The sequence below is a fragment of the Aythya fuligula genome, chromosome 1 (assembly GCF_009819795.1).
Source record: "Aythya fuligula isolate bAytFul2 chromosome 1, bAytFul2.pri, whole genome shotgun sequence".
NCBI classification, from domain to species: Eukaryota; Metazoa; Chordata; class Aves; order Anseriformes; family Anatidae; genus Aythya; species Aythya fuligula.
The window spans coordinates 161098152-161125607 of NC_045559.1; positions in this window are offsets into that span (position 1 = coordinate 161098152).

The following is a 27456-nucleotide window of genomic DNA, read 5'->3' on the forward strand; positions in this document are numbered from 1 at the left end:
TTCATGCATAGTCTAATCTTTTTCATATTAAAGCAAAAGGCTGTGGTTCCCTACACAACAACTCCAAGATACAGTATTCCCACTCATAAAGATATTCTAGAGATATACAGAAAAAACGACTTATGGAACATATTTTAGCATTTTTACCAAGGAGGAGGAGGCCATTCAGCATGGAAGGATGCCAGATACTGATAATCATCAGTTCTTCTGGGCTGTTCATAATTTTGCAGCTGTAATGTGGCTACGCTTTGTAGTCCAAGAGATACTGCTTAGTTTTTTGTTGTTACTGGTGTTTGTTTTGTTTTGTTTTATGTTTTTGTGTTTGTTTGTTTGTTCTTTTCCCTGTTGGATGGGATAGGAGGGAATTTTATATTAAATTAAAAATATTCTTTTTTTTTGGGGGGGGGAGAAGGGGGAACGGGGACGTAAACTGTTGCGCTGTTGCATCTTTCAGTCACTGTAATGTCACCACTTAGGACACATTCAGGCATTCACCATTCTGAGACTTTCCAGCTGCCTGCCCTGTGAGCTGTTAGAAGACCAGAGTATGAGCCATAAAATGTGTCTGTGGGCGTTAGCTAACAATTTGCAGGTGCATATCATCCCAGTAAAGCTTTCAAATTATATGCAATTTATAAGCTATGTTTGAAGCTCATAGTGGTTATGTCTGAGCAAATTAGTATCTTTTTTTGGCTTCAGTTTTTGAGTCACATATAGTTGGTGGGGGAGGAGACAAAAAGGAAAGGGTATTGTTTCAAACATGCAGAAGTCAGACAAAAAGTTTTTTCCACTCAGTTTTTGGTAAATAAATTGGGGCAGGAAGACTTGTTTAGTAGTGCATCTGGAAGGAGTGAGGCAAGCAATTCTTTTCTGAATAAAAGCTGAAATTAGAGATGAGTAATGATTTGAGTAAAAAGAGGAACAATCTACAAACGTTCACCAATTACATGTATGAACCCATACTTTAGTGAGATTGGCCCCCTTATTCTTTTTTCTACACGTCTCTTTTCTTACATGTCTTACTATGTTTCAATCTTTAAAATTGATTCAAATACAGAAATGAAAACCAGCAGTTCTAATTGTTAAACCTGCCATGGTTTTGCAGCTCTGCTTGAAGAACACTTTAACCTGCTTCTTTCTCTGTATGAGATTTCCCATGTCATGGAGGTGCTCATGGCTGTTACCAGTCAGTTATAAATTGCGCAGTTGGTAAGTCTACAATAGAGGTAGCTTGACATAACGGAACTCTAGAATCTTGCCTTTTAATACCAAAATGCCCCAAAATATCCAAGTGGCAAACTCCACAGGGGTAATGTTTAGACCAACTTTATGTTAATGATGCTAAGTACTTTTGTAGGCATATTGGGTTTTCATTCAGCTGCATATGGACAGATACAGTGCAGGTGTCTGTTTTGAAATTAGGCACTACCTGTACACATTGCATACTAAGGGTGTAGCATACACTGTTAGATTAAGTATTGACCACAGGTGGAAAAAAAAAAAAAAAAGCAAGGCAAGGTGGGAAGGGGAGGGGAGGCAAGGGATGGAATTGCCACACTTCTTTTTCATATTTAAAGAAAGAGACTAGATGTTTTCTAGGCTCTAGAGAAGAATTAAATGGTAAATTATTCCAGCATGTTCAGCATGTACAAAATACATGTAAAGGCAAGAGGGATTCAGGATTCTTGCACAGAATCCCAAATAGAATATGAGAATATAAGACACTAGCATACTAGTAATTAGATCAAAAAACAACGATTTTCTTAAATTAGTGAAACTTTTAAAAATGGTTTTATATTTCTGCATAGACATAACTGACTACATTTGGCCACTGTTCAGTATTGAAATGACAATTATATCCAGTTTAATGCCATATTAACTTATCATGAATAGAATTATGATAGTGAATTCTAATTTAATTACTCACTGCTGGCTAGTTATGAAATCATAATGGATTGCTACAATTCTCTTCAGTCTAGTATTTAAATAAGACAGAAAGAATTGCATGGCAAAGGAAGGTAGGTATGCATGTGTTGATATGGAATCTGAGCTACCACAAGTGTAACACTGAACTGTAAGAGCAGGTCCATAAGAAAATGCTGCACAACTTTAAAGATGTTTCAAGTATATTTAGTGATGATAGTTCAAGTCCAATTATCTCCAAAAAGATTAGTCCTGAGATAAATGCCATCAAAGTTAGCAGGGTATATACAATGTAATCACCTCTCTTAAAAAAAATAAAATATATGCATGTATGTATTTTATATATATGTATTATATATATATATGTATAGCCCCAATAAAGCAATATAAAATATTTGATGTGTGAGAAAGTAAACTTAAAGTAAAAGCACAAATAATTTTTTGAAAAAAAAAAACAACAACAACAAAAAAAACAAGATTATTTCTCTTTGGAATGGTGTGAGGAATTCTATTTTTTATTTCATCACATTTTTAAGGTATTCATTCTATGCATCAAAACTGAATGAAAGTTAAATTAGCAGAATAATACTTACCAAGTAATTATGTAAGTACATTTTGATTTTTATTCCGGTCACTTCAAATAAAATTTTTAATCTTAAACTTGTGGATGTATCACTGTAAAAAAAATTACCTTAGGTTTTCTTTTAAAGTCCTCTGTCATCTGAAATTTTGCCATAAGAAAATATGAATATTACATGTTTTGTGAAACAACTTAAATATTCTAAGCTGCACTGTATCATTTTTAGACATATTTATACCAGTATTGACTGGCAATATTATTAAAACAAAAGAGAAGACAAAAAATGTTATAATAACTGAAAACATAAAACAAATTTTCCCTTCTGGTCTATGTATAGTGTTCACTTGGAAGCACAAATAGCTTATTTGAAAGAAACACTTATTTGAAAGCTGGAGATAGCCCAAGGAAAGGAACTAAAAAGAGCAGCAAAATGTCAACTTTTTTTTTCTCTCTCTTTTTTTTTTTTTTTTTTTTCCTGTGCGTGGTTATTTTATTTATTTTATTTTATTTTATTTTATTTTATTTTATTTTATTTTATTTTATTTTATTTTATTTTATTTTATTTTATTTTATTTTATTTTATTTTATTTTATTTTATTTTAATTTTATTTTTGCACCAATTTTCATTCCACAAGAAGACTGAAATGTAACGTAGTTAACCTCAGTGCACTTCTTGGAGACTGGAGACAGGATTAGCTGTCTTTGTAAAGCACTTGAGATGTATGTGTGAAAAGAGAAATATAAGTGCAAAGCATTACATTATTTTTACATTACTGCAAAAAGCCAGAAGAAGTTCCAGGACTATGTGTCTTAACAGAAAGAAAACAGAATGAAAGAAAACTTGCAACAGTACAATTACCAGCAACAACAGCAAATAAGAAAAGAAAACAACAAACAAACAAAAAACTTGAAAGTATTCACTTTAAATTTCTCTTTTGCTTTGGCTGGTTGGTTTTTGTTGTTGTTGTTTTGGTTTGTTTTTATAGTAGTGGGACGTGTTTGTTGTTTCTTTTTTTGTTTGTTTTCTTGTGTGTTTGTTTATTTATTTTTAAATGGTTTATAATTTTATGTGTTCCATGACTACTTAGAATTAAGTTTCTTTGGTAAAATTTTCTGTAACATTGGCCTCCATTTTGTGTTATTTCTTTTCTTTGCATGTTCATTGTAGCTATGACATTTTCAGCACAATAAAATTATTTTAGTCCTTTCCACAGAAAAACTGTTTGCTGTTTTTTTGTTTCCCTCTCAATTAAAATCACTTCTACTCTAGTATTCCTGTCCTACACTAGCAGTAAACTGTGACTTGGTTTAATGGACTATCAGCCTATGGCTACTGCTTATACATAGAGAAAACAAATACTTGTGATTCATAAAGTACAAAATAACATTGAATTTTTCATCATATTACATTCAGAAAGAAATTACAATATATTTCCATTACTTATCATAATTAAGATTAGGTTTCTTAAATTAAGAAAAATTGGAATGTCACTGACTTTGATTAGTTTATTAGAAAGCAGCTTTCTTGTTTGCTGCTTATCACGAACCATAATTTTATTTTTAAATTTTGCTTTCTTTAGAGGAATAAAAAAAGAATCTCCAAAAATGTCTGAAAACCAAATTATTCTGTTTTCAGACAATTAACACAACATTTTTATAACGGAAAACAGGCCTGTGGTGATTCAAAATAGTGCCACAGTGCACTGAAGGTGTCTTTTACTCCTGCTACATTCTCTAAGATCAATTCCTTATTGAGAACTCTACTATCAGTAACTGAGCCATGCACTGTCAGAGAGACAGTAAAGTAGCAAAAGGGATTTTTGACAGGAAATATAATACAGTGAAAATAAAAAAATATATATTTTTTTTTCTATTTAACATCTAGTATTTTCCAAAGAAGCCAAATATGTCTTCAAAAGCTTCACGTAACACCCCTAAGCACAATCATATCAATTCTCAGACAAATTTTTCTTTCAAGGTAAGACTCAACAGGTTTTCCTTGTATGTATAATATATGTACATAATATAAGTATAATATATATACATAATATATGTATATTATGGAAAAGGAACAATGCTGTACAATCCTCCTTTCCTTTGACAATTACTCACCCTTTCACAGGTCAGCTTTCTCCTTAAATCTTATCACTCTTATTAAAAACTTAACATTTGCATAAAAGGATGTAAGCATTTTATTAAAGGAGAATTTTAAATGTAGATTTGACAGATAAAAATATAGGTTTCCCATGTGCTGTTAGGAAAGGGTGGGAATGTTGTGTTCTTATGCATGTGACAAGTCATGTTATGGATGAGAGGATTGGTAGCATTTTGTGAACCCTCTAGAAGTTTTCTGGAACCACATTTTTTAAGGTTTTGGTGTCAGGAAAATTGTTCTATTTTAGAAAATATTATTTCCCATCATTTGAAGCATTGTTTTTCAAGTAAGATGTAATTACTAAAATTGTTTGTTTGTTTGTTTGTTTGTTTTACTTTGTGGAGGAGCCAAGCCACCAATAAATAATTTTGGTTGGAAATAATTCTTACTTTATTCATAAAACTACTGGAGGATGTGTTTTGTACTTTTGTAGAGAAAGCCAACATCTTGATTTTTTCCAGAGATAAATTTAACTACAAACTCAGAAAGTTCTGAATTCTTCTGTAATTATAACACACATTCTTAATTTTCTCACATTCCTCTGCCATATGTATGTGAGGGAAAGATGTGAAAATAAATATTGTCTGACTAGGAAATGAGGAGTTAGGCCCCTTTGGATCACAGGGTTCAGATGGGCACAAAGATACAATCCTATCTCAATTGATTAGGACTGTTTGTTAATTAGCAGTACATTAGAAACAGAAAGCTATGAAACTCATAGTAGTTATATGCACATTTCTATATATATTTAGAAACATATGCAACAATGTTTTATTAAACATACATTCAGACAATTAGGGTTTTTGTTTGTTTGTTTACACCATTAAATTGGTGTTTTCTAAAGTTCATTTGTTGATGCCTTGACTCCTGAATGGAATCAATGGAATTTATGTCAGGGATACACGTGACTATATCAGATGCAAACTAAATAAATTCCTCAAGAGGCTAAACTAACAGGTTCTTACTGATGCAAGATCAATGCAAAGCTAAAAGTAGATATTACCTACTCAGTTTGGGAGTTTGGATAAACAGACAAACTCCAAGATAAACAGATAAATTTCATTAAGACCTATAAATTCAAAGTGAAAGCTTTTCACAATATTTCCCACAGTGATTTTTACAAGTAAGCTCTTAATGTAGCCCATGCCTTGTGGACTCTTCTGTTTTCTCTGTTCACACTGGCAAGTGCAATAGTAATTTCAGACTACTTCTGAACAATACAGTAAATAAATTACATGTAATCAAATACATTTCATTAGTTATTAGTTTTCTTTATCAATCTTTTTTTTTTTTTTTTTTTTTTTTCTCAGTTACCCTCTATATTATTGTTCACATTGATAAACCACTTGGTAAAAAAATAGCGGAAATATAAATGATAGAACAAATTATTAGTTAACAGTGCATCATTGGAAACTTGCTCATAATATATAAAGCCATGATGAACTGAAACTAGCACCTTGATATTGTCAGAACTTGCCAGCTGCATATGAAAGAAAAAAATAATAATAATAATTCAGGAAAGGAGGAGAAAAGTATTTTTATTCCAAGGATAAATCAGAAAAAATAGGATTTTTTCTACACCTTCAGAGAAATCAATAAAACACTTCTTTACTCAGGTCTATGTTGCAACACTATGAAAGGAACAGCAGTGAGAAAGGAAAGCTGTAATACGGAATTCAAGTAAGTAAGGCAGCTTATTGGAAGAAAAAAAAAAAGTTCTGGATTACAAAAAAGATGTTCTTGGGTACAATGTTTGGTACTCATCCCACTGAATTTAATGCAATGCCCTTCACTAGCTTTAGCAATAGGAAGAAAAGCCTGCATAGAAGAGACAGTAGTAATTATTTGTATTATGGGACAGCTAACCTAGTGTACAGTATCAAGGAAACTTAGGAGTGGATAAAAATGCAGTTTTTATCCTTTCTGAGGCCTTACCTTTTTCCTAAAATGTTCTTCCATAGTGTAAATGAATATCAGACAAAATATTTCCTTTAAGTTTTCTATTACTTGAAACAGATAACATAGAAAAGACCAGTTTATTATTGTTGTTGTTGTATTTATTTTATTTTTGCTATTTTGTAATCAACTGTTTGATTTTGTTTTGATTTTTGTTTACAGCCTAAGCAAGCCTGGCAAGATAAGAATAAAAATATGAGGAGTGTTCAAAAAGCATGGATACTCATTTAAAAATCCTTTCACCCACTCCAGAAAATAATGCAACAGAAATAGTCTTTGTTGTAAGAAATAGGCACTTTTACTTTTTTTTTACTCGGATTAATATATGAAAGGTTGATGTCTCCTGAGGTAAGACTGAGAACAGCTTGGCAGAGTATTATTTAGGCTCCCCCTTCCATTATTGTGTCTGGGTTTCTTTGTAGGTGTGCAGAGCCTGAACACAGGAGCATGGTTCCAGTGCACCCACAGTACAGACACATGACTTTACTTAACTACCTAATACTTTCTAAATGTTTAGCCTTCCATTTATCTGCATGTATGCAAAACAATATGCTGTGAGACTGATGATTATTGAATGATCAAATAACACTGTTTTTTAAAAAAGACTGATATTTCTCCAGATAGCAAAGTTGGAAAGCAAATACTTTCAGATTTACCCTGCTATTTTATTTTACTTCCAGCTTGCTATGATCTTACCATTCTCAAAACTGATTCAACAGGGTGGGGATTATTCTGTGCCCAGTGGCTGAGAACTAAGGAATAACAGCCTTAAGGAGGAGTGCCAAGTCCCAGCTCCATCTTGGAAGAATCTGCTATTTGTTGTATAATTCTTTAGATTTTTCTCTCTCCTCTCCCTCTCTCTCTCTCTCTTTTCTTTTTTTTTTTTTTTTAAAATCCACTGCTATTCATTTCCTGTAGTTGTTGCATTGGCACTAAGTTGAGCATAAACGCCTGTATTCATTCTGTTTAGCTAAAAAAATTAATTACCATGCCAAAATTAATCCAAGCTTCAGCACCTAAGAAATAAACTGCCTGCTGGAGGTGGTAGTCATGCTATCAGCTTTGTTAAGAGGCCTGAACTCAGATGTTGCACTGTAGTTCTGCAATCCAGAATAAAGTATTTTGCTAGGCTTCAGGACCTGCGATATTTATCAGGCTTGCTTTTTCCAAGATTTTCTTGTCCTGCCTGGAAATCTGTTAAGATTTCACTTATGCTAGCAATAACCTCTTGGCTTTTCAAGTAAGATATTTCCTCTTTTTCTCATAACAAGACTTTATGTAGCAGACAGTTTTCCAGGCCTCTGTCACAGGCAATAAATAAGAAGGTTTTTCTGGGGACACTTTGGTGAGTGATAAGAGGTGGTAATACCTGTGGAGAGGCAATATCTCCTATTAGGTGATGAGAACTGCCTGCTTCACTAAGACTTAAATGCGCCCTACGTAATATAATATGTGTGCCCTATAATATAATATAATAATGTGCCCCTATGTAATATAAGGTATGACGAGCTGGTTTCTGCCTCTCGGACAATTAACAATGCAGCCTGCAATACTGTTAAAAATATTTCCTTCCTTCCTTCCTTCCTTCCTTCCTTCCTTCCTTCCTTCCTTCCTTCCTTCCTTCCTTCCTTTCTTCCTTCCTTCCTTCCTTCCTTCCTTCCTTCTTTCTTTTGTTAAATATTATCTCATCCATAAAAGGCTGCCTTAGACATAACACAATGGAGAATCTGAATGAGAAGTCTGGTAGCTGATCTTCAGAAAGGCAAATTCCTCAATGTTCTTTATACATGAAGATGAAAGGAAAACTAACTTGAACCCATGTTTTTAATGCTATTTGACCACATTGAACTCCCTCTTCTTGGTACAGTATATTACCTCTTAGGGCATACATTTTAATAGCTCAATGAGAAGTTCATAAGAGGATCATATGCCTAAATATTATTTTGAGCATTGTTTTTAATGCTTTCCAACTCATTTCCTCTTTTCTGCTGATACCACTAAAAGTCTGCCAAGAACATACTGGCAAACAGTAACTGCTCAAACAATGAACATCTCATCCAATGTTTTGTGGATAATTAGGGGATTACATTCCTTCAAGAATAAGGCCACCTTTTATTACACATAAATTGTTAGCTTGTATGGATTTTTATTACCTCATGTCACCATTATTTTTAAAGCTTTTAAAAGCATATAGATAAGTCTACTTTTGAACATTTAGAACTCCAACATAAGCATAAAACAACCTTCCATCACATCCCTCTAAATTTATTTCTTATCATTCATGAGCAATGGCTTAGTTTTGTAAATACAGATACAGCTGACAGGTTTTTGGCCACTACTGGCTGTTGGTTTGCTTCCTATTCCAGTAGAAATAAGAGCAAAATTATCAGGAGATACTTTGTTATTTATTTACTAGACAGGTTCCACAGATTTTTGTGGGAAAAAAAAAAAAAAAATCTGTGCAAGTTTCCATAGCTTGGCATCATTTTGTGTCATGGTACTTGGCAAATCTTTTATGAACTACAGAATAGTTTATGGAGAAAATTACAGAGTAATTTATCATATTAGGTATCTGTATAATGAGCTATTTTATAGTCTCTTTCTCGGACTATTCTGCCTCATTGATTAGAGTAAGAAAAACAAAACAATAATTCTTTTCCCTCAAAACATAAACATCATAAATTTCATTATCATTTTGGATATTTATTTGGACTAGTCTTTTTGGAGATTATAATTTGATTTTCTTGGTAGAAAACAACAAACAAACAAAAATCAAGTGAACATGGAAGGTCACAAGCTATGACGCTTGAGATTCACTTTTTCCCCTAGCCCTAGTGAATGTTTAAATACCAAGCAGTTAGTGTGGTTGAAATATTCATCACACATAAGGACATCTTATGCCCATGATCAGGATCAATTGATAATGTATATACATCCTTCAAAGAGAAATGTCTTGTGGATCACTGAAATTTTACAATGTTCTTCTTTCAGCTTTTTCATTCAAGTGAAATATAGAATGCTTATAGAAATGCTTTTCCAGGCATTTTGTCTGATAGATTTTTTTTTTGGTTGTTTGGTTGGTTTGGTTTGGTTTAGTTTTAATTCAATGTTTTCGTCTTGGGTGGATCCTCAGTTGTCAATCTGCATTACATTAGGAATATCCACGGAGCATTGCTGATATCTCCCAGTTGTGAAAATGGCTTGTTTTTCAGAATTTGATCAACTGCAAGTTGATCATAGGCAAATGTAAATAAATGTCTATTCAATTTATGTACAACACCAAAAATTATTGAATGTATCTGACATAATCAAAATAAATGATACAACTTATTGAACTTCTACGTTTTCACGGGAAATATGGACTGATGTATTTCTTATAAGAAATTCTGATTCAGAAGTTATTGTGAGTTATTCTTTAGAGTAAGAATTTGTGTTTAAGAAGTGCTTCAAAAAGGGTCAACCATATCCCAGGGTGCATCAAGCATGGCATTGCTTCCTGATCGAGGGAAGTAATTGTCCTACTATACTCCGCACTGTTTCAGTCTCACCTTGAGTACTGTGTGCAGTTTGGGGCATTGCAATATAAGGGCATAAAACTATTAAAGAGTGTCAAAGGAAGGCAAAAGAGATGGTAAAGGTTCTAGAGGGCAAGACGTATGAGGAACAGCTGAAGTCACTTGGTTTGTTCAGCCTAGAGAAGAGGTGACAGGGGAGGCCTTGTGGCAGCCTACAGATTCCTCATGAGGGGACCAGAGGGGCAGGAACTGAGCTCTGCTCTCTGGGGACAGCAACAGGACCCAAGGGAACAGCATGAAGCTGTGACAGGGAAGGGTCAGGCTGGGTGTCAGGAAACAGTTCTTCACCAAGAGGGTGATCGGGCAATAGAAAAGGCTCCCCAGGGAAGTGGTCATGGCATTGAGCTTGCCAGAGTTCAAGAAGCATTTGGTCAATGCTCTCAGACATACAGTTTGATTATTGGGTGGTTCTGTGTGTGGACCCAGGAGCTGGACTCAGTGATCCTTGTGGCTCCCTTCCAACTCAGGTATTGCTATGATTTTGTGATTCAGTGTTTTTGGGGTAAAGAAAATGGGAGAAAAGAAGAGTAAAGAATTATAAGAAGGAGGAAGGCAATTCAAATATTAAGTAGGCAAAGTCCAATCTCAATAGTATAAACCAAGAAATTAACACCATGAAATAAAACTGCCTCTGGATCTGCATTTTGCTATGCAACATTTAGGATCAAAACTCGTTTAACTTCCTTGTAGTAGAGACTGAGTAGCAACTGTACCTAAAAGCTGAAAACCATAGGCTGGGTGGGAATTTTATAAACATTTTAAAATTTCGAATACTGTTTTTTGTTTGTTTGTTTGTTTGCTTTTTGTCACAAAAAAAAGAAAAAAAAAAAATCAGAGGTGAACTAAACCTCTATATGACAGTCTTTATTTGGTTTGTTGTTTTTTGTGTGTGTTTTGTTGTTTTTTTTTTTCTTCTCAAAGTTTGTATTATACACTATACAATGATATGTCTATAAATGGAAATTAGAAGAAAATACGATTCTGAAAGAAATCTCAAAGAATTCACTGAGAATGGACTTTAGTGTACGTAAGAACACTGAAGTGACTCTTCAAAAACTGGTTTTAACCATATTTCTATTGTCATTCCACCATATATATATATATATGTATGTATGTATGTATATGTATATTGGGTCCACTGGTGGTATTATGCCTCTTAACTTTTTGTATTTCAGGGGTATATAAATATTCCTACCAATCTAAGGGCTATTTTAGATACTTAGAAATCTTTTCATGCTGTTCCTCACAGTATCCTTTTGGACAACTTCTCCAAGTGTGAAATAAACAGATTCATTCTACACTGAGTGATGAACTGGCTGAATGGTAGAGCTCAATATGTCGTCAAGAATGGGGCTGCATCTGGCTGGCAGTCAGTCACTAGCAGTGTTCCCCAGGGTTCCATTCTAGGGTCAGTTTTATTCAACTTTTTAATCATCATTTTTATGAATGCATTCTTAGCAAGTTTGCTGATGATACCAAATTGGGAAGTGTTGTTGACTCTGTCAAGGTACAAGAGGTCTTGCACAGGGATCTAGATAGATTGAAGCACTGGGTAATAATGCCTAAAAGGTCAAATATCTTACTCTTGAAATGTGATTCTGAACACATTCTGTATGTTCCCTGTAATAGGTAATTCCTAACCACAGTTCATCCTAAAAAAAGAGACTTAAAGATCTAACAACCACCCTTTCTTATTTCACTCCAGTCACTATACAGGGAACCTAGGAAGGTGAGCTCAATCTTAAATGCTTAGATTGAAGCACTGGAATAAATTCCATAAATTTGGAAGAGAGAAATCCCACTCTAAACTTACACCCAGTATGGGAACATACTCACTATAGGATTATATATTGTTGTATGTGGGCTACTTCAGTACTTAACACCTGCAAATATTTAAGATTTATTTCATAAAATCATAGGATATCCTGAGTTGGAAGGAACCCACATGGATCATCTACTCCAACTCCTGGGTCCACACAGGATGTCCTAAAAATCAGATCATATGTCAGAGCATTGTCTAAATGCTTCTTGAACTCTGGCAAACTCAGTGCCATGACCACTTCCCTGGGGAGCTTGTTCCATGCCCAACCACCCTTTCAGTGAAGGACCTTTTCTAACTCACAGCCTGACCTTCCCCTGACACAGCTCTATGCCATTCCTTGGGTCCTGTTGCTGTCCCCAGAGAGCAGAGCTCAGTTCCTGCCCCTCTGCTCCCCTCATGAGGAATCTGTAGGCTGCCACAAGGCCTCCCCTGTCTCCTCTTCTCTAGGCTGAACAAACCAAGTGACTTCAGCTGTTCCTCATACGTCTTGCCCTCTAGACCTCTAACCATCTTTAGGGCTTTAAGGCACACAGGCACACATCCACTATTTGCGTATATCACAAAAATGCAAGAGACAAAGAACTAGAAGGTACAAATCAAAGCTGTCATAGTAACTTAATAGCTGCTGCTTATAATTCCACCAATGCAAAGAAGTCAAAAACTTGGCTTTACATGTTAGTTAAAACAGATTTATGACTACTTTGCATTGCTGAAGTGGCAGAAAGAATCTAGAAGGTACAACCATATCAGTCAATCAGACAGTATATGTATAAACTACCATACTGGTCGAGGTAATTCATCCAGTTTGTTGTCCAGATTCCCTCTCTAGTGCCGGTATATGACTAAAAAGTTATTGCAGTTCTTATTTCTAATTAATTTCAAATGTTGTTTGAACGTGATTCAAGTATTTTTTCTTTTTTATTTAACTTGCACTTCACTGGATAGCTAGAAATGTTATCTAAGTAAGAGATGTGCCAAGCCTCTTCTAGTATTGGAAGGGATACTGCTGTTACCTACATACTGCCAAATCAACTATGTATGAAAGTTCATTCCTTAGGTTTCAATATTGTAATAAAATCTACATACAAAGAAACATAAAACCATTCAGACTATATTAGAATTAAGGCCCAAATCTTTGACAGCACTATTGAATTATGTCAATTTTTACAGTATATTTTGAATGAGTTAGAATGCTTTGAGCAATGAACCCATGAAACTTTTCTCAGCCTCTTACCTGGCAAAGTTAATAACCTGTTTCAGCGATGAAGAAATGTGACTAATATACTGCTTGCAGACTGATATAACATTTTTCCCCTTCTTGAAGCAGTATAAGAAAATTCATATTAGCTTTCAGCCCATGAAAACCAAGAAGTCCAATAAAGAAAAAATGGCCTACTGATCAATCTGTTTTATAAAAGAAAGTCTTTGGATTAGCAAAAGCATTTTCCCTTCAGGGAAATATTATGATAAATTATTCAACCATGTAGCTGAACTTGTGTTGAACCAGTTTTCTTTTCCTTGCCTTTTAAAGGTTTTGCAGAAGCTCAAGAAACAGTCAAAACTTCCTTGTTCCTGAATAATGAATATAGAGCGTTCCTCACTCCAGTAAATGCTGAATTTTTGCAAAGAAAGAAAACAGCTGGTGCATGAAACCAAGCTTGCTCACGTTTCGAGAAAACTTCTCTCAGGTTACATTTTAGATAAACATCAGTCTACAGCCCCCCACCCCCCCCCCCCCCCCCCCCCCCCCCTTTTTTTTTTTTTCATGAATATAAAACCTTTTAAACAGTAATGTCAGGAATATTTGTTTTGTGTGAGTGAAGTGGTGTGTTCTGCCTAGCAGAAAGGCTCTTATTCCTCTAGGCTCCCATAGCTCTGTGGAATAAAAGTGGTTTGTGCATCAGTGGTTTTCTGTGGGCTCCCAGACCATATCAAGCAGTCTATGACATGCTGTGCATGGGGAATACAGCTATGGGGAATATGGGGAATACAGCAATGCAAGCCAGTGCCAGGAAGGGAATGTAGCTGGGAGAGGAGAATATGGGGACTTAAAGATGCAGACAGTAAATGTACATTCCAGAGCGTGGTTAATGGTCAAGAAAATCAGGAGTTCATTGAGGCAAGACAGAGAGGAATGTCCAACTTTTTTGATTGATGGTCAGCAGAATGCCAAGGATCAAGAGAAAATAAGCACCAAAAGCATTTCAGTAGGGAAAACAAAGCATTAACAGTGAATATCATGCCTAACACTGATGATGATTTATAGTCTGGCTTGCAGACAAAACCACTGATCTGGTACTGCTAATAACACATGAGGCATGGAAAACTCCAAGGCCTTTTTCAAAAATGATGGAGTACACGACAGCCACAAAGTTTCTCTTGGAGGTTTGTTTCCTTTTCAGAATCTCCTGTAATCATTGAATTTGCAAAGCTATCAATCCAGAAAAGGTTCTAATGTGCCGGTTTAAGACTGAAACTGAAAATATTCCTGGTCAAGCAATACCATTCTAGCTTTTTCTGTAAGGCAGAGTAAATCTAACTTCATGATGTGAGGTAATTGGGTATGAGGCATTTACACCTGTAAAAAAACATTTATATGACAGGTTAATGTTCTGACAGTAAACGTATTACAAAAGCTGTTTTGTTTTGTTTTTCAGGGAGCATATGGTTTTAAAATGAGAATTTATTTTCCTAAAAAGAAATTGATTGCAAAAGAACCTTAATATCTCTGTTATTTTTTTTTTTCTTAACCATGTTAAAATGTGTATTACAAAATGCCCTCAGCAGCTCAGTTCTTCCTTTGCCCAAGGAGATTGCATAGCTGTTTCTTAGTTATGATATATTCCAACCATCAGGTAACTATAATTCTATTACATATTATCTCAATTTATATTCAAGTAATTTATAAAAAGCTACTCCAGAAAGAGAGATTGAGGGAAGTATTTCAAAATCCTGATGATGATTATGTAATTTATCTGAAATGTTACTTACGATGTTTCAATACTCATTCTGTATTGGACAACAATGTGAACAGTTAGGCTGCAGGATATTCTTAGGATGCTTATTTCAACTTTTCCTGTTGACACCGTTCCACTTTAGATAAAAATCTCAAAAGGTCATTGAAATGGAGAACTAAAATAGCTCTCCAGCCTTCTTGCTAGGACAGTCTCCCAGGAGATGGGAACACATGAACCACCTTTCTCCAGTAAATATTTAATTGTGTATATGCAGTGGAACAGTGTCAACATGAGACCCTGAGAGAGCCCTTTTATGTTAGTTTAAAGTAAGGGCAAGCATTTAGAAGTGTGAGATGTGGTTTGAAAACCATTCATGCAGAGTACAAACTAAATCTAGCCTTTTTCACATCCTCCATACTGTTGCTTGAGTCCTTGAGCATATAACAGCTTCATCTTCTAGTTATCTGGGTTTTGGATTGGATTTATTTTTATATTAAAGACATAAACAGCCAGAATTTATCAATGGATTTATTTATCAGGTATCACTATTGCTTCTTCCATTTTTACTATAAACTGAGCTACACAACTGGAAAATGATATTGAATTTCTAATTGCAGCCCTGTATATCTAGACCAGAACAGCAAGTTATGTTTAGTAAAAAGAAAATTGAATTGCTGGTTTTGCTATCCCTAAAACAAACTAAATTCACTGTATTTTAAGGGAGTATTCATAGATGATACCTAAATACTGGGGAAGCACCTGATGCACTAGAGAACAGGGCTTCTATTCGGAGAGTACTCAACAGATTGCAGAAATGGGCTGACGGAAACCCCATAAAGTTTAATAAAAGCAAATGCAGAATACAGAATCTGGGAAGACAGAACTCTATGCATCATTACAGCTGGAAAGCAGCTTTGAATAAAGCCACCTGGGAGTCCTGGTGGGCAACCAGTCGAACATGAACTATTGAAGCGCTGTGCTATGAGAGAATTAAAATAGCACAGTGCTAGCAAGAGTGTGGCAACACGTTGAAGGAACTGATTCTTTCCCTCTGTTCAGCATGTGTGTGAGACTGCTTTTGCAGTACTTTGTGCAATCTTGGGCACCTAAGTACAGGAAAGACTTGGACATACTGGACAAGGACAGCTACCAAGCTAATCAGGGACTTGATGGAGCACAGGTCATAGACTGAGAGAGCAAAGCCTTCTGGGCCTGTAGAAGTCAAAGGTCAGGGGAGGCATGATGGCTCTCTGCAACTACCTACTATGCAGCAGTAAAAGAGGGAATGAGTAGAAGTTGGAACAAGAGGAATTCTGATTGTACGTAAATAAATTAAGTATATATTATATATATATAATTATGTAATTATATATATAATATACATGTATATTATATATGTATGAAATGTGTGAGCATATATAATATATGTAATATATTACAGAGGGATTTTCACACATCGTAACAGATATCCAAAGAGACTGTGGAACAGCTACCACCAGAGACTGTACCTGAACTCAACTGTATATGGTATAAAACAACCTGATTTAAGTAGGCTTGTCTCTGAGCGGGGGTTGAACCAGATGATTTGCAGAGGTTTGTTCTGACCTCAGCCAGCCTATGCTTCTGTGGTTTTATTTTCCAATACAATGAGTTGTAGGCAATGCGTTAGCAATAGCACTTCTTAAATTTCTTGCTATTCTTTAAGGATCCATAATGGATCTGTTTGTTCCTGCCCTTTTCACCCTCTATGTTCTCTAGCAAATACATTCAGAGTGTCCTGTATTTCTTGTATACACTAGTATATTCACATTATATAAGGTAATATCAAGATGACAGGTATTACATGCTATTCCTCCTTCTTTCTTCCACCAAATTGCTGTAAAATTCTTAGTGTTCCTAAAAATGGCATATATTTTTATTCATAAACATTTTTATACATAAACATTTCAGAAGACAAATGAACCTCTCAAGCTCAGTAGTAAATGTGAATACTAATAGTTTATTTGGGTTTTAGGTGGATAATGTTCTTTTGGGCTTTTATATTGAAGAAAAAAAAATGTGTTTATATTTGCAACAGTTCTTTGCACTTATTGAGCTACAAATACTGCTTCTGAATTGAGAGGCCCATTTAAAAAGGAATAATTACATAAGTTTTGCCTTCTTAGGAAATAATGTTTTTTGTTTGTTGTTTGTTTGTTTGTTTTTTCTTAGGAAACTACCCAAATCTTCAAAAATAGAATAAAAGTCTTCCATACTTTCTTCTGTAGTCTCCAGGAATCCCCTTCCACAACCTGTTGTCTAAGGTGATGTCCACAGAGTAGAGAACAAGAAAAAAACATTACTTTAGGTTTTAGAAGCATTTTTAAAGTAAGGATCAGTGTTTCTAGAGATAAAATCAGCATGGCTTTTTGGACAAGATAATTCCAATAGCTTTTTATGCACTATGAAGACAAAATCAGAAACTAAACCAGATACTTTCTACCTTGAGGAATTACTGAACATTAACAAGAAAGAACTGGTATAGAAAACCCACAGATTCCAGAGTCTCTGAAATAGTGCCTATAGCATATTTGAAGGAATAAGATAAACTCTTCAGGAATGATTCATTGCCACAGTACTGCAATATATAAGGATCAACACTTGTACAAACAGTTATGTATACAGTTCATTGATTCTCAAGTGCATTTACAATACTCTCCTGGGCCTACCAAGAACTTAATATGCTGCCACTATGTGAAAGTATGCTCTTTCAAATAATCACAGTATTCATCTTACTTGTCAAAATTATGATCACTGGGAACAAGTTGAATACAATGTTGACCAAACAAAGACTAATTTGAAAAAACACTACTATAGCTACATGGCCTATGACGTATTGAAAATTCATTGGCTTTCAATCTCCCATACCTTTTTTATACCAGTTTCCATTGCTACACAAAGCAGAAATGGCATTAAATAAACTTTTAGTCAAGAAGGATATAAATGGACCAAATACATATACAGGAAATTATACAATTATCACCTTCCTTGATAATGGTATCTAAATATCCTACCTGCCTGCTCCTAATCCTTTTTGACCTTACCAGGGTATTATTTTATAATTACAGAAATATTTTAAGATGTGTTTCCAAAATCCAGGATAATCCAAAAGTGTGTGTATGCACTGAGAGTATACATGTGCTACTCAGGCTAATTGACCCTGATCCCTCACAATACAGACACTGAATGAAGTTTTATTTCTTATGAATACTCTAACTTGCATGGCTTATTTGCTAACCATGGGAGGTGGGCATTTAATCTGTCAAACATTTGTAAAACACCAAAAGCAATACAACCTTTGACCTGGGTCACTGAAACTGCGCCCACTTGTGATTTGCCTGTTCACCCAGCCTGTTTCATATATTTGTCCCTATGTCCATGCTTATGAAGCATGCAGACAGAGTATGATCTTTGACATTCAGCCACCTGTGTCCCATACTTTTGTGTGAAATAATAAATGACAGGCCTGGACATTAAGGCCAGGACTCTCTCCTTCTCCTTCTCTTCTCCTTCTCCTTCTCCTTCTCCTTTCCTTCTCCTTCTCCTTCTCCTTCTCCTTCTCCTTCTCCTTCTCCTCTCCTTCTCCTTCTCTTCTCCTTCTCCTTCTCCTTCTCCTTCTCCTTCTCCTTTCCTTCTCCTTCTTCTCCTTCTCCTTCTCCTTCTCCTTCTCCTTCTCCTTCTCCTTCTCCTTCTCCTTCTCCTTCTCCTTCTCCTTCTCTTTTACCATGGTGCAAGGAGGTAAGAAGAAGTCAAAGATCTAGCCACAGCTGCAAGATTAATTTAAATGAAGGCAATGGCAGAATCTGTGGTTTGCAGAGCTGGGAGGAAGCCATTAAAAAAAATAAAACAGCAGTATCTCCTCACACTGCTGCTGCCAGATGGCTTCAGTCCTTCCATTCTTCAGCTTCTGGTCAGATGGCTGAGACAAAATTAAAAAATATACCAGATGCCACTTTTTTTTGGACCAAGTCCCATTTTATGTTCTCCTAATCAAGCCTGGGGGAAAAAGGAGGGAGTATGGCTCAGATATACAGTAGTAGGTTTAAAGAGAATAGAAATGAAAATGCCAGAAAGAGTATGAAACATCCAAGCAGGTCACAGGAAGTATAAAAGACTTTAGTCACAGGAAGTATATTGGAATATAAATAAATAAATAAATAGAAACCTTAAGTAGAAGACTCGCTAGAAAGAGAGAGAGAAAGAGAGAAAGAAAGAGAGAAAGAGAGAAAGAGAGAAAGAGAGAAAGAGGGAGAGAGAGAAAGAAAGAAAAGAAAGAAAGAAAGAAAGAAGAAAGAAAGAAAGAAAGAAAGAAAAGAAAGAAAGAAAGAAAGAAAGAAAGAAAAAGAAAGAAAAAAAAGAAAGAAAGAAGAACGAAAAGAAAGAAAGAAAGAAAGAAGAAAAGAGAAAGAAAGAGAGAAAGAAAGAAAGAGAGAGAAAGAAAGAAGTAATATGTAGACATGAGCTGGCAGTGGGAATAACCATAGCTATTTCACCCTAGAGAGGTAAAAATGTATAGGTCACCATTCTAACAAAATGTTGATGTTAGCTTTTGTAGAAGGATCAAAGATAAAGCAAAATTGTACTTAGCATAAAATGTAATGTATCTCAATGAACACTTTGGTGTGCAAAGTTCGCTTTCCATTATCCAAAGGACTGATGGACTTGAATAACATAAATTCCCAACAATGTGGGTGCTATATGATTCTGTGGGCAACATGGGTTAGAAATAACTCAGCTTGAATCCAGCCAGATTTACTGACTCCAATTAATTTCTGACTACTCCAAATCCACACAGGTTTTTGAAAAGTTAGGAAGGTATCTGAACTATAAGGTCCAGTACTCCAAGATATGGGAGACTTCTTTAATTCAGAAAAAAAGTTAGTGTGAATTCAGTGCTAAAGCAGTGAAAACAGCCTGGTGCCAAAACTGTACTACACCAAAAACCACTCCAGGACTCTGCAGGATATGGTGTTATTGTTGACAGAGTAGAGACTTTCCAGGCCAATCCATATTAAGTTGGTATATATCTAAGAGCTTGTTAATTTGGGCACAAAGCCAGATGGATCAGTTTAAAACTTGGCCCAGTTGGAAATACAAAGTGGTCCTGAATAGCTCCTTAGCAGTAGACAGGAATCTGTAGTGTCTTCTGCAGGCAGAGTAAATAACAGAAATGAATCTATGTTTTGAAAGAGAAGGGTTTCCAAAGTGGTTATGGGGTCCCCATTGTTGGAGATACTCAAAACCCTGCTGAAAATGGTCCTGGGCAACTTAGTCTAGCTGACTCTGCTCAGGCAGGGAAGTTGGACGTGGTGATCTGTAGATGTCCCTACTGAACTCAACTATTCTAGGACTTTGGGAAGGAGAAGCAGTGCTTCCCAACTCTGACTCTAGAAAGGTAGTTCTCTCAACTGTAAGCTATCTCTTTCAATTTTTCCTGCTAGCTTCCTGTCCAGCTCTGCTCTTCCCACTGAAAAAGCCTATCTTCTGTTTTTCCTTCACCAAATTACTACATTCCACCTCTCCTTTCTGCTTCCATCTCATCACAACTGTATCCAATGTAAATCTGGCCACTTTCTCACAATGATTTTTTGCTGTCTGTACTCTAACTGCCTATTCTCATGATATCATATGGTGAACATCCAGGAGATTTCTTCTTTGTGTGTGTGTACCTGGTAGCTGATGACAAGACATGCAGGAATGGCACAGAGCTGTACCAGGGGATGTTCAGACTGGACATCGGAAAAATTTTGTTTCTGTGAGAGTGGTCAAACACTGCAACAGGCTTCCTAGCAAGGCGGTTGATGTCCTATGCCTATCAGTGTTCAAGCAGTTCTGCAGAGAGGGATCTGGGGGTTATGAGTCAAGCTGAATATGAGCCAGCAGTGTGCCCTGGCAGCTGGGAGGGCCAACTGTGTCCTGGGGTGCATCAAGCACAGAATTGCTAGTTGGTCAAGGGAAGTGATTGTCCCCCTCTACTCTGTGCTAGTGCAGCCTCACCTTCAATACTGTGTGCAGCTTATCTATTTGTAGACATTTTCTTTATGTCATCCTAAAACCATAGCCCCATGACATGAAATCCTTTGAAAATAGACCCTGTATTCAAATCACCATGGTGTGGAAAGTTGAGTTCACAGAAGGAAGATTTGATGTGGTCATGGGAATCCAACCAGGTGACAAGATGTCCTGTTACAAGCTGGAGATGTAGTAAATGTTCCAGTACATTCATAAGTTTTGCAATAACATAGTATATTTGTTTTGTTGAATAAAATGGTCATTTATGTTAACGACAAATATTTCAGAAATAAGTCACCAGGATTTCAACTTGAATTAGTCCAGTTATGAAAGATGTGATTTGAAACTGGTTGGCAGCTGCTTTCAGTTAGAATGTTTTTAGTCTCTTTAGCATAGAAACGTGCTTCCCATAGTTAACGGATGTGTTATTGGCAAAGGATGATGAAATAAATTCCAGACTCAATTCATCCGCCACAGTGATGCTCCTTATCATGAAAAACAATTACTTCACTTGTTTTATTATAGTCTTGATAAAAATCAAGGCCTCACTTGACCTCATGCTACAGTAAAGTAAAGTGTTCTTCTCTAATGGAAATGATTTCTTATTTCCTGTCTTTGATCTTTGTGAGCCAACCAACCATAGGAGGCCACAAACTCAGAGGTTACTTTAAATCAGGTATTTTGATTTTTGCTTCATAATAATGTCCACAAGCAAAGCTGTTTTGTTGTTGTTGTTTATTTGTTTGTTGTTTATCTCCCCAATTTTCTTTATTGGTAGCTTTAATGAGTTTGGGTGAAAGCAGTACAGCAGTTTTAAGATATAGTCCTGTTAAAAAGAGACAGATTCCTACCTAGAAAAAAAATGGGGTGCTTCATCAAGGCTAACTGAACTGCACTGATTAACATGGGCAAATAACAAGGATAATCCCTGATTTTGGAGACAGCAGTACATTTAGCAAAATTCATAAAATCTCTGCAAGTCAGGCACACCTTTCAACTGAGAGAAATCAGAAAATTCCATAAGTGACCAAATGAAAATTGAGTGAGCTCTTCATCCACTAAGTGGAGATATAACTGTACATTGCACTGGACTTTTAAATACTTATGGTAAACTATCAAATATTTTTCACTGATAATCTTAGCACTTTGCCTGATTTTGTATTAATTTGAAATGATTGTTGGCAGCCTGTCTGCTTTAACTCTGAAAAATACAAAAAAAAATAAAAAGAGAGAGTTTAAATTATAAAAATAAGGTTATAAAATGCAGAACTGCACTTTGGTCAGTTATCAAATTAATATCATAACTTCGATTTTGATAAAATCACTCCACTAGTCCTCAGAATATAAGATTTTACAAATGTCTGTGAATAATTGTGTACTGATTTTGGTGCTGATAAACTGAGAGATACGGTTTAGTGGGTGACATTGACAGGAGGGTGGTGGTTGGACTAGATGATCTTGAAGGACCTTAATGATTCTGTGATTCTAAGCACCAGGTCCAACCTTTCTTTAAACACCCCCAGGGACGGCGACTCCATCACCTCACCTCCCTGGGCAACCCATTCCAATGCCTGACTACTCTTTCTGAGAAGAAATTTCTCCTAATTTCCAACCTAAACTTCCCCTGGTGCAACTTGAGGACACTGCCTCTAGTCCTATCACTAGTTATCTGCAAGAAGAGGCTGACCCCCAGCTCTCCACCACTTCCTTTCATGTAGTTGTAGAGAAGAATAAGGTCTCCCCAAGCGTCCTCTTCTCCAGACTAAACAAGGCCAGGTCCTCATAAAACTTGTGTTCCAGGCCCTTCACCAGCTTCATAGCCCTTCTCTGGACACACTCCAGGGCCTCAATGTCATTCTTGTAATGAGGGGTCCAAAACTGAACACAGTACTCGAGGTGTGGCCTCACCAGAGCAAAATGCAAGGGGACGATCACCTCCCTGGTCCTGCTGGCTACACTATTCCTGATACAAGCCATTGGCCTTCTGGGTCTGTGTTCAACATAGGTGAAAAAAATGGTTCAAACACATTTTTCTTTAATGCTTTCTGGACTTGTCAGTACTAGGTTAAAAGTTGGACTAGATGATCTTAGAGGTCTTTTCCAACCTGAATGATTCTACAGTTCTACGATTCTATGATTCTGCTGTTTGACTTAGACCTCTCTTCCCTCAGCAGGCTGACTATCTCAAATCCCAATCCAGTGTGACTGATTTTTTTTTATTTTTTTTTTTTTTAGGTGAGTAACTCAGCACTATAAATTCTTAGAAACAACAGCCTGACTTTTAAATGTTGTAAACTTCTCTTTGATGCCCTCGATGGAACTAGTAAGATAAAAATATATAAAAACTAAAAAGTCATACAACTTTGGTTGGGTCAGATCTATTAAACAATATCATTCATATATAATTTATAGAAAAGGGGATCCATTTTAATATGGGGCCATATCCATCTGTGGACTGCAATAGTCTTTTTGTTCTTTTTTGGGGTTCTGCTGAAAGTATTCAAAAAGGCACTTAGTAAGTTATAGAAGGAAATTTAAAAATTTTCTGCAAATCAATTGCCATTTTACTGTCAAAGCTCAATATTTTTTCTACCCAAGACAGTAGGATTCTGGGGGCAACAAGAGAACATTTCTTAATTCAAGCAGTATGATTCATTTGTCCCCACTTTAAAATTGAGTGCCAGTGGAGATGCCCTAGGCGTCTAAGAAATCTATACAGGTTTATGAGATACAACACAATACTGATGGGAAACTACTTTTTCCTGCAGTGGCAGCTGGAGGCCAGACAGGATATATGAGCACAAGGGGCATTTGACAGCAATGAGTGAACAAATTAATCATTGCCTTCCTGTCTAAAAGTTATGGACCTAACACTTGGTTTGGTTTTAAAAAGATTGCATTGATGCTGTGTAAATCCTTAGATGAAATGTAAACATCTACTTTGTGCATTTCTAAATTTAGATATCTCAGTGTGTCTGAACTGGAAATTTAATTTCACCTCTAACTTTGAGATGGATAAAATAAAGAGTATCATATAAATATTCATTTTCTCACCCCTAACAACATAAGAAAATATGCACTGAAAAATAGAGCTATGTATTTATTGCATTTATGAAGCAGAATTAGGTCAAGATCAAAAGGTTGATTCAGAAAATATCTCAGTTTTGGTATGATTCTAAACTTTTTACTCTACCATCTCAAAACTGCTTTCTTAGTCCCTGACTGCTTCCACTTTCCACTACTTTCCTATTCAGCCTGCAGGGAAACCATAGAAAGTTGTACACATGACTAATATGAAAAGCTTACCAGAACAGTTTTTGGGTTACATAATGTCACTACAATGTGATATCATTAATATTTTAAGTTATTGTTTTTAAGCTGACCTCTTACTACCATTCTAGTACTAGGGAGACACCTTCTGCTCACAAATGTTTCTCTTTTTTTTTTTTTTTTTTTTTTTCTTTCAGTTGCTTTACTCTTGAGATTTAAGTGGTCTAGACTACCAACATACCATAAAACATATATGCAAATCTATGCATATATTTTTAACGTCTTATTGTTAAATTCCTCTCTTACTCATAAAGTTTCTGACTGTTCTTATGATCATAACCTACCTTTACATGAGAAGTGTTTTGATCACATCACAGCTGGAGGTTAGCACACTATGCTTTCACCTCCAGATTCTGTTCAAACACTGGTTGTGTGGTCCAGGTGAATAATTTTTTTGTAGTTTTAGTCGTGTTTCTGTTACTGGCAATACAGCAAAAGCAACACAGGATATGACATTATTCAAGAACATTGTCAGTTCTTCACAGTCAGCAGAAGACTGGTTCAGCGTAGAAAAGACATTTAAGGGAAGGACTAGCATAACATTGTCAGAGTTATACAAGAAAGGTTTACCAAAGTCCTAAATTGTTGAGTCAGACATATGGGGAAAGCCTCTCTTCTTACAACCAGATAAAATTTAATTCATTGTTATCTCAGTTTATTTAGTGTTCACAAAGTATCAAGGCACATTCCCAGTTTTCCTACTTGCATATAACAGAGTATGAAAATCCAGACTTGCTCCTCACCCCTGAGAACCTTTAATGTCAGGATTAATGTTCAGTTTTAACACTTGTTCACTGGCCATCTCAGAAATTGCCTTAAAAGAAGGTTGCTTTAAAGTAGCGTGGTGCCATTCTTTTCATTTAAGTAATTCCAGGCATGATCTCATATTGTGTATCCATAAGAAAGACTTTCAGTCTGATAATATGATGAGAATCCAAATGATCTATGGAAGGTCACAGCTATTTGCTACCCCAAATTCTTGTCAATGCCAAATTGTCACTGAGGTCTTTTGTATGATCATAGAACAGTTTGGAGTTTGGGTGGAAGGGACCTTAAAGTTCATCTAGTTCCACACACACACACACACACACACACACACACACACACCCTGCCATGGGCAAGCACGCCTTCCCTGTCCTGGTTGCTCTAAGCTTTGTCCAACCTGATCTTAAAAATTTCCAGGGATGAAGCATCTCATACATGTATGATCTCAAATGATCTCAAATTCTAAAATAGGTCATGGCTTAGGAGACAAACACTTAGAGTCTAGACAAGAGATGAAGTTGGGTGATCTAATCCTTTAAGTGAACATTTTATGACAAGGTCAAATATGAAGAAGTGGAAAGCAATAAGTCAGTCTTGAGGAGAATAAACTTGCAGGAACCATACCTAGCAGGTCTCAGAGAGCCTGTTAGCACATTTCCTTTCATGTTGGAGCAAGCAACACCTGTTTCTTAAGTGAAAGAGCATGAAGAACATGAGTATACATAGCCATGCAAAGAGACATGCAGGTGAAGGAAGTGATTTATTATATTTCAAAAAGATTGTTCTGCTGCAAAAACAAAAGCAGTGCCTAAATGTGCTTCTGTAAAATGATTTGTCACTTTTTTTTTTATTTATTTTTTCCCTTTAGCGAGATGGGGGAAAACTTGTAATAATTTTATTAAAACAAAATACAAAAATACAGAGTAGAGAAAAATCTAAATAACCCAGTGAATAACCCAGTTCATTAAGAAATGAGCTCCTGTTTTTATTACAAGACCTTCTTGAGTTCAATGATAATTTTTGCCAAAAACATTTCTACCTGTTCTGAAGGACCTGCTGTTGGATTACTTAGGGATATGGGGGCTGCAGAGTTGGGATTGTGCAATGGGAAAAAAATATTCAATGATGGGAAAACTAGCAGAAACAAGCCAGCTGCAGTGAAGTTTTCTGTGAGCTACTATGTCCAAGACACCACTTCTCAAACTCAAGACAAAGAGAAACAAAATAAAATATTAAAATTCTTCTTTAAAAATATTTTAAAGTTAACAGTTTTAAGAACCAGGCAGAATTGAATTTGAATAGCTAAAGAAAGGCAATAGTGTAGATTACAAAAACAAATTTGATTTTTTTGAGGATGTAAAAGTAAAAACTGCTAAAATAGCAGATGTAATCAGCCTTTGAATTTCAAGAAGGTTTGTTGATACAGTACTGACTGGTGTAAGCATTGTTTTAGATAATGTGATATCGATGGACAAATACTTAACTGATTTTAAAAACTGCTTAGAAACTGAGGCCATATCCTAACAATGCTAGATTAAACATCGAGACGCTGACAAGCAAAGTGTTAAAAGACTGCTAGCACTAAATCTACTCTAGCTTATAAAATAAATGACTAACCTGATGGGGAAGGTGTTAAAATATGCATATGACATGCCAGTCAAAAAAAAAAAAAAAAAAAGAGCAAATTGTATTAATTCTTTGATGGGAAAGGCTCCAAGTCTGTTTATCTATTTCACAAACAGAAACACAGAGACCCAAACATGGAGAGCTGGTGCTCTAGTTCTGAGGTAACTTGTCAATTCTCTGAAAGGCCTAGATTTAATATCTCCACACCAAATCAGCCATCACAGGGACTAGCTGAGGTATATTTGTGTGCTACAGGCCCTGGTCTAGGACACCAGTGTGGCATGACACTGTCTGTCTCAGTTTCACCTTCAGTCAGCAGAACAGAAGCATGTCAAAAAGAAAATTTCCTTGAAATGCCACCAAGTTTCTGATGAATCAACTTTTTCTGAGGACAAATATTTTACTAAAAACATTAAAACATGTTCTACTAGTTTTTACTAAGACCTAATGAGGACATCAGGACTACATATATGCTTAAAGCTGGATTATCAATTAAATCCTCAATATCAACTGAATACCAGTTGTTTCATACACTATTATGTTTACCCGAAGAGTAAAATCAGTACTTCATAGTCATCTCTTTGATCTGCTAGCTTGAAAACAGTCATTTATTTATTTATTTATTTCTGGATATTTTGGGTATTCTTTAATTCATTAATCCATTCTTCATTCTTTTTTTACTATTACACTTATGTCTTCAGCATGTCCTTTCGATT